This window comes from Neoarius graeffei, chromosome 16 (genome assembly GCF_027579695.1).
Source record: "Neoarius graeffei isolate fNeoGra1 chromosome 16, fNeoGra1.pri, whole genome shotgun sequence".
NCBI classification, from domain to species: Eukaryota; Metazoa; Chordata; class Actinopteri; order Siluriformes; family Ariidae; genus Neoarius; species Neoarius graeffei.
This window is the reverse complement of record NC_083584.1, coordinates 45,873,180-45,880,840: the sequence shown is the minus strand read 5'-3', so window position 1 is coordinate 45,880,840 and position 7,661 is coordinate 45,873,180. Positions and strand designations below refer to the sequence as shown.

General features: G+C 42.0%; 1 protein-coding gene across 1 annotated transcript in view; it reads right to left on the bottom strand.

The window, feature by feature from the left end:
- Positions 1 to 811, bottom strand: part of gna12a (guanine nucleotide binding protein (G protein) alpha 12a) — a 126,748-nt gene extending 125,937 nt beyond the window's left edge. The window contains exon 1 of the mRNA XM_060943071.1: positions 605 to 811. The gene's annotated coding sequence lies outside the window, so the exon portion shown is untranslated. The remainder of the gene's footprint in view (positions 1 to 604) is intronic.
- Between the last annotated feature and the right edge of the window lie 6,850 nt (positions 812 to 7,661).

The window sequence follows — 7,661 nt, the reverse complement described above, 5'->3', positions numbered from 1 at the left end:
TAATGGAAAAGCTTTCAAGTTGATTTTCAAGGAGGAGGTTAATTGGCTTTGGGTTTTTTTTGGGAGAAGGAAGAAATCAGCACACGCTGCCAAGAAAGAGCATGAAGAGGCTTCCAGAGAGCAACGCGGCCATGATTAGACATTTTGAACACCCCATCAAAACACATCCATTTCTTTTGTTGGTCAAAAGGAAAATTACTCTTATGCAGAGAAGGCTGAATGAAACCTGGATGAACAGAAATTGGAACAATGTGTGCAATCTCTTCTGATAAGAGATTGGAGAACTGAGGAAAGGGTAATGTTTTGTTTCCAAACAACTCATTCAGGAATCCTGGAGCCTCACAGCCTCGCAGGCTTCTGAGCAGTTGTTTCTCACCTCTGTCCTTGCTACCTTCCATAATGTGGAATGCTAGACAGTACATTTGCATGCATACAGTTTGCATGTACATGAATTTGGCATTTATCCTAAGCAACAAATGAGGGAGAAAATGATCTAAGCACAGAGCTGTCCAAGTTTCAGATACAAGTGCAAGGAAAAACAAAAAGTATGAAAAGGTCCTGAGTGTGAAAGTGGACTTCGTTTGTCAGAATGTTTTCTTCTTACCTTTGCCAACTTTGTTGGACGAGGTTATGTTTTCGCCTCCGGTTGTTTCTCTGTTCTCAATGTCACTCAAAAAGTAGTGAACGGATTTTGATGAAATTCCAATGATCCATGAGCCAAGGAACAAGTTATTAGATTTTGATGCAAATCTGGATATGTATACTCACTGGCCACTTTATTAGGAACACCCACACGTCCACCTGCTGTTTGATGCAGTTCTCTAAACAGCCGATCCCTTGACAGCAGCACAATGCATCAAATCATGCAGATACAAATCAAGAGCTTCAGTTCATGTTCACTTCAAACATCAGAACGGGAAAAATTGTGATCTCAGAGTGTGACTTTCACTGTGGCATGGGTGTTGGTTTGAGCCAGATGGACTGGTTTGAGTATTTCAGAAACTGCTGATCTCCTGGGGTTTTCACACACAACAGTCTCTAGAGTTTACACAGAATGGTGTGAAAAACAAAAAAACACTGAGTGAGTGACAGTTCTGTGGGTGGAAACAAACGCCTTGTTGATAAGAGAGGTCAGAGGAAAATGGCCAGATTGATTTGAGCTGCCAGGAAGGATATAATAACTCATATAATCACTCTTTACAACCGTGGTGAGCAGAAAAGCATCTCAGCATGCAACAGCAGAAGAACACATTGGGTTCCAATCCTGCCGCCAAGAATAGGGATCTTAGAATCAAGAACAAGTTCCTATTAAAGTGGCCGGGAGTGTGTGTGGGTCCAGGATTTTCTTGCCTGTTTCCAATGTAACTCACAAAGTAGTGAACAGATTTTGGTGAAATTTTGAGGAAAGCTGAGCCATGGGCCAAGGAGCAATTGATTCAATTTTGATGCAAATCCGGATATGTGGCTTGACAGAGGTATACACTCTACTGAGTGCTCTTCTAGTTTTGTCTTGTTTTAATTTTGTCTCTAAAGCTAGATGATGTTAATGAAAATGACTGGAACTCTTTTCACCACAACACCACGCTGGTATGCATTAGGCTCATGACATTTTATGCTCAAGAGAACTATTTCATTCGAATCATTTTATGCTTTTTTTTTTTTAAATACAGAGTAAACAATGGCTTTATTTTGTTTGCATAATATTAAAATGACTTAAACGTTGCTTATTAACTGTTCTGCCTGAAAAGTGCAACTTTGCTGGAATTAAATATGAAGCATATAATTAAAATATATATTTTCATAAAATATACATAATTGATACATGATATAAAAGTGTATTACGGGAGATAAGTGACGTTTTGTCGGCGTAAAGTTTGCTGATTATTATTAGCCATATAGCCTAATTATTTGTGGTCCAAGTAACATAAGGCTTTCAGACATTTCTTTGGCAAGGGTTGAGAAAAACTGAACGTTAAATAATAATTATAAAAAAAAAAACAACAACAATCAGTATAGCGTTCATTGTGTTGTCGGACCTAATTAAGAGAAAAGCACAAAACTCAGCAGGCATTTGGTCTCCCTGGAACAAATCAGAAATTCTTGTTAAAACATCTAATTACTTTGTACTAACATGAAAGCAAGTAAATAATTAAATCCTTGTCACATTTGCATCCTGGAATACTGGTATCTGAAATAAAAACATGCCCTCTGAACATCAGATTCGTGTTCGAGATGGTTGGAGACGACATGCTTTCACTTTTATCTGTTAATAAAATTCATCAAACGAGACTTCTTGTGTTTAGCTGTGATGAAGACGATATCACAACTTGTGCTCTTTTATGCTCTCTTGAGAAAGAGTGCAGCTAACAAACACAAAGCAGGCTGAAACAAGTGGGAAGTGACACTCTGAAGAAACAAACCAAACACAGACTCTGTTATTTGTCTTTTCAATGTCTGACAAACTTCAGGAGAACTCAAGACTCTCACGTGTTTAACGGCAGCAGATTGGGAGACACATCTGATGCATACTCATGCGCTCGGTGCCTCCACTTCACTGAACATCTCATTCTCATTATCTCTAGCCGCTTTATCCTTCTACAGGGTCGCAGGCAAGCTGGAGCCTATCCCAGCTGACTACGGGCGAAAGGCGGGGTACACCCTGGACAAGTCACCAGGTCATCACAGGGCTGACACATAGACACAGACAACCATTCGCACTCACATTCACACCTACGGTCAATTTAGAGTCACCAGTTAACCTAACCTGCATGTCTTTGGACTGTGGGGGAAACCGGAGCACCCGGAGGAAACCCACGTGGACACGGGGAGAACATGCAAACTCCGCACAGAAAGGCCCTCGCCGGCCACGGGGCTCGAACCCGGACCTTCTTGCTGTGAGGCGACAGCGCTAACCACTACACCACCGTGCCGCCATTTCACTGAACATGTTACATTCCAAATATAGAGCTGCTATACAAAAAAAGTTTGACTTTTCTAATGATCTCGAAAACATGTTTCATCATCAAGAGTAACAAGGTACACTGCGGTCCATATGTGAGCAAAATACACACGCTCACATGAACGCCTGATTCAGTGAAAGCAGGACACTCCAGATGTGGCTCGGAGCTGTGGGTGTAACAGGAGGGTGGCTCAGAAACATGAGGCTCGAGGCACAGATGGCGAGGATGAGCCTGATGTAGAAATCCTGATGTCTGTCACATACACTCACACATAAACACATTCGCACTCTGATGGAGTGTTTATGACGACATTTCAGCTCCTGCATTCCTCTCAGATTTGACTGACGGCCACACTTAACAGTCTGCTGAGCCATCTGCCGAAGGAACGCCCCAGTGGTGTGTGCTGTACTTCCTGTGGCAGCTGACTGTAAAAAAAAAAAAAGGCAGAGGGACCATTTTTGTATACTACATTAGTCTGAATGTTTTAAAGAGGTTCCTTTTCTGACTGCCTGATCAGTGACTTTTCAGCGAGTCACATTAATAATGTATTCAATGACGTTTCATTGGATGTTGAAAGTTTGGCAGATTATTGGAATCACCAAAGCTTGATTGATACTTTTGTCCCAGACTTAGATACATAGCTCCTTGGTCTTCATGATGATGTTTCTTTAGGTATGTTCTCTGACAAACTCTTAAAGGACATGGGACATGGATTTTTTTCTGGGTATAATTATGTATATAGGGCGGCACGGTGGTGTAGTGGTTAGCGCTGTCGCCTCACAGCAAGAAGGTCCTGGGTTCGAGCCCCGGGGCCGGCGAGGGCCTTTCTGTGTGGAGTTTGCATGTTCTCCCCGTGTCCGCGTGGGTTTCCTCCGGGTGCTCCGGTTTCCCCCACAGTCCAAAGACATGCAGGTTAGGTTAACTGGTGACTCTAAATTGACCGTAGGTGTGAATGTGAGTGTGAATGGTTGTCTGTGTCTATGTGTCAGCCCTGTGATGACCTGGCGACTTGTCCAGGGTGTACCCCGCCTTTCGCCCGTAGTCAGCTGGGATAGGCTCCAGCTTGCCTGCGACCCTGTAGAAGGATAAAGCGGCTAGAGATAATGAGATGAGAATGAGATAATTATGTATAAAGGACATAAGAAATGCCATCTAAATCACTGCAGGGCGTCAAAAATGTGAAAATCATCACATTATTCAACTTTTTTATACATCAGCGTAAAACAATGATTCGTTAATGAGCTAGGTGGTCACGTGACCCGTGACGTCACAAAAACTTTCCAAGGAGCCAGCGCTTGGGAATCTAATGTAAACAGGTTACCGAAATGGACACCATCGACAGTGACATTCCCGATGTTTCACAGAGATGTGAAGTTAGACCCTATCAATTCGAACCGATAGCTGGAAATTCACATGAACATGGATCTTGTCTTTACTCTGACGGGTCAGATGATTCTGAGAGTGAGAGTTCATTCAATCCCCATGAAACTGAAAGCGGTCGGCTCGATAACACTTCCTGGCAAGTTAAAAACAATTCTGCTCAAAGGCTAATGATCTGTTGAAAGAAGTATTATTTTTGTATCATACATTGAAAGTTCATCATAGATCTAGCTAAAGTCCGTTGCAAGCTAGTTTTTTTTTTGCTGATATTTTTCGAGATTGATTGAGATACAATGCTTCCAGAGTCCGAGATGAAAACGTTCAAAATGGTGAAACGCCATCACACAGCCAACAACACTACGCCATTTGGCGAAAGAGATGAAAATTAAGAAAAGTTAAACAAACTTACCAACATAACATTTATTTAAATGTCCATTAATGTGACAGGATTTCTTGACTGTCTCTACAGTTGTAGGAATGTTAGGCCCTGTATATTATGGCGCTATCACTGCCTCCATGAACCCGGCTATACGGTCTCTTAAATTTGGCTTGGCAATTAATATCGCTCAGTACCTGAGTATTAATGTTGAAAGAATCCTCAGTGAAATGGTCCGAACACAGTTTGTGGGAAACAGTAGGTGCAAAGTTTTTTCTACGGCAGTAGTGAGCCCACACTTTCCTCAGCTTCGGGTCCTTGGGGAATGCAAAAAAACTTACTCCAGGGCATTTCCCATTGGAATTATTGCAACCATAAGCAGCACAATACACCATGATGTTCAATGTACGTTAAAGACTATAAAAACAAATTTCTTGTCATTCACTTCTCCATTCATCTACCCGCTTGTGCTGTGCCCGAAAGTTTTTGTGACGTATGATCACGTGACAGCGGCTCTTCCGGTTGTAAAATATGCATATTGGAGCTCGAGCAGAAATGCCATATGATCATCACGAATATAACGATTTTGCTGAATTTAATAGATGATTTTGTATTTGTTGATGCAATTAATTCATATTTTTAATGGAAAGAAACTGTTCTCATCTCATCTCATTATCTCTAGCCGCTTTATCCTTCTACAGGGTCGCAGGCAAGCTGGAGCCTATCCCAGCTGACTACGGGCGAAAGGCGGGGTACACCCTGGACAAGTCGCCAGGTCATCACAGGGCTGACACATAGACACAGACAACCATTCACACTCACATTCACACCTACGGTCAATTTAGAGTCACCAGTTAACCTAACCTGCATGTCTTTGGACTGTGGGGGAAACCGGAGCACCCGGAGGAAACCCACGCGGACACGGGGAGAACATGCAAACTCCACACAGAAAGGCCCTCGCCGGCCCCGGGGCTCGAACCCAGGACCTTCTTGCTGTGAGGCGACAGCGCTAACCACTACACCACCGTGCCGCCCGGAAAGAAACTGATATAGCGTGCATTTATGTTTCATGTCCCATGTCCTTTAAGCCTTCCAGGACCAGGTGTACATACAGTACAGGCAAAAATCAAACATTTGTCCGCCCCGACACATTCATAGGCTTTTCAGTCTCTTGACTATTTTCTACCTTGTAGAACAATACGTTACTTCTTCAGCGTACCTAGCATTTACCTTGATGATGCTTTGCACACTTATAGAGTGCTTTCATGTGACATCATCAAACCGGAAGTCGGCCATATTGGCATCATTGGACACAGCAAAGTAATCTTTGTGAATTTTTCGATAAAATAACCAAATAATGGTGAATTACTGCAGAGTTTTGGGTTGCCACAATCGCTCAGATCGTGACAAACATCTGCATGAGTCCCAGATGCGCAGCCATACTGGAGGTATCGATTTTCGTAAACAAACAATGCAAATCGCAAATTTCACATGGGAAAAAATCGCAATTTTCGTAATGGCATCGGCCAATACTTATGCAAGCCAGTGAGTAATAATCATAACACTATTCTCATTCTCACTAACCCCTGAAAGTGTGCGCACGCGTGCAATTTGACTTTGACCTCACACTTACGTGGCAGTTTATCCTTTCCATGTCTGTAATCCATATGAAATAAACAAAAAGCAAAAGATTCCGTTGGTTTGTTCACTATTCCGTGTCTTTGTGTTTGCTTTTTCAGAATAGCCCAGTGACTTCAGGTTTGAGAAAAGCGCTATATACTAAGGGCACATTATTAATTATTATTACTATCATTGTCACTATCTATCCATTATCTGTAGCCGCTTATCCTGTGCAGGGTCGCAGGCAAGCTGGAGCCAATCCCAGCTGACTACGGGCGAAAGGCGGGGTACACCCTGGACAAGTCGCCAGGTCATCACAGGGCTGACACATAGACACAGACAACCATTCACACTCACATTCACACCTACGGTCAATTTAGAGTCACCAGTTAACCTAACCTGCATGTTAGGGTGCATCAGTTGCCCCCTAAAAATGAAAAGTTCCTCCGATCACGATGCATTTTTGTTTTTATGTTCCTTTTGGTAAGAAAACACACTGGGTGAAATATTTTGACAAAATTCAAAAGTTTAATGGTGGCACCAGGAGCTCAAAGTTATGGAAAAAGCTGCTATTTTATGACTTTTATGACAAAATTTCGATCACTTTTCATGAAACATTATGGCACCTTATAGAGTATACCAAATATCTTAGATACACATTTTTGGTACATATTCTAAATATATTATCAAGCACAGTTTGAGTTTTAGCTGTTCACTGAATCATTGTTCAACTACTTTTAAACAATACAAATGTATTATGAATCACATTAATGCTTCTCAATCCCTTGCAAAGGTTCTTAACATGATCTCTGGCTCACAAGAAATCAATAAATGGAGTCCAACATTGTGATTCAAACCTTATGCGAAAACATAAAATAAGCGTTTTTTGGCAAAAAAATGAACCTCATGGTGCCACCATTAGACTTTTGAATAAGGTCAAAAAATTTTACAGGATGTCTTTATTGGTGAAAAGGAACACCCAAACAAAAATGCATCAGATTTTATGAAAGTGAGGGCAACTGATGCACCCTACTGCACATCTTTGGACTGTGGGGGAAACCGGAGCACACCCACGCAGAACATGCAAACTCCATACAGAAAGGCCCTCGCCGGCCACGGGGCTCGAACCCAGAACGCTCTTGCTGTGAGGTGACCGTGCTAACCACTACACCACCATGCTGTCTATTATTATTATACATAACTCTAAGGTAAATTCTGTTAAGAAGGGATTACAGACGTCTCAAATTGGATGCTAATAAGATGCATTTTGTGGCATTTCAAAGTAAAATGAATCCAGTCTTTTACACCTTGCCCAGAATGTACAA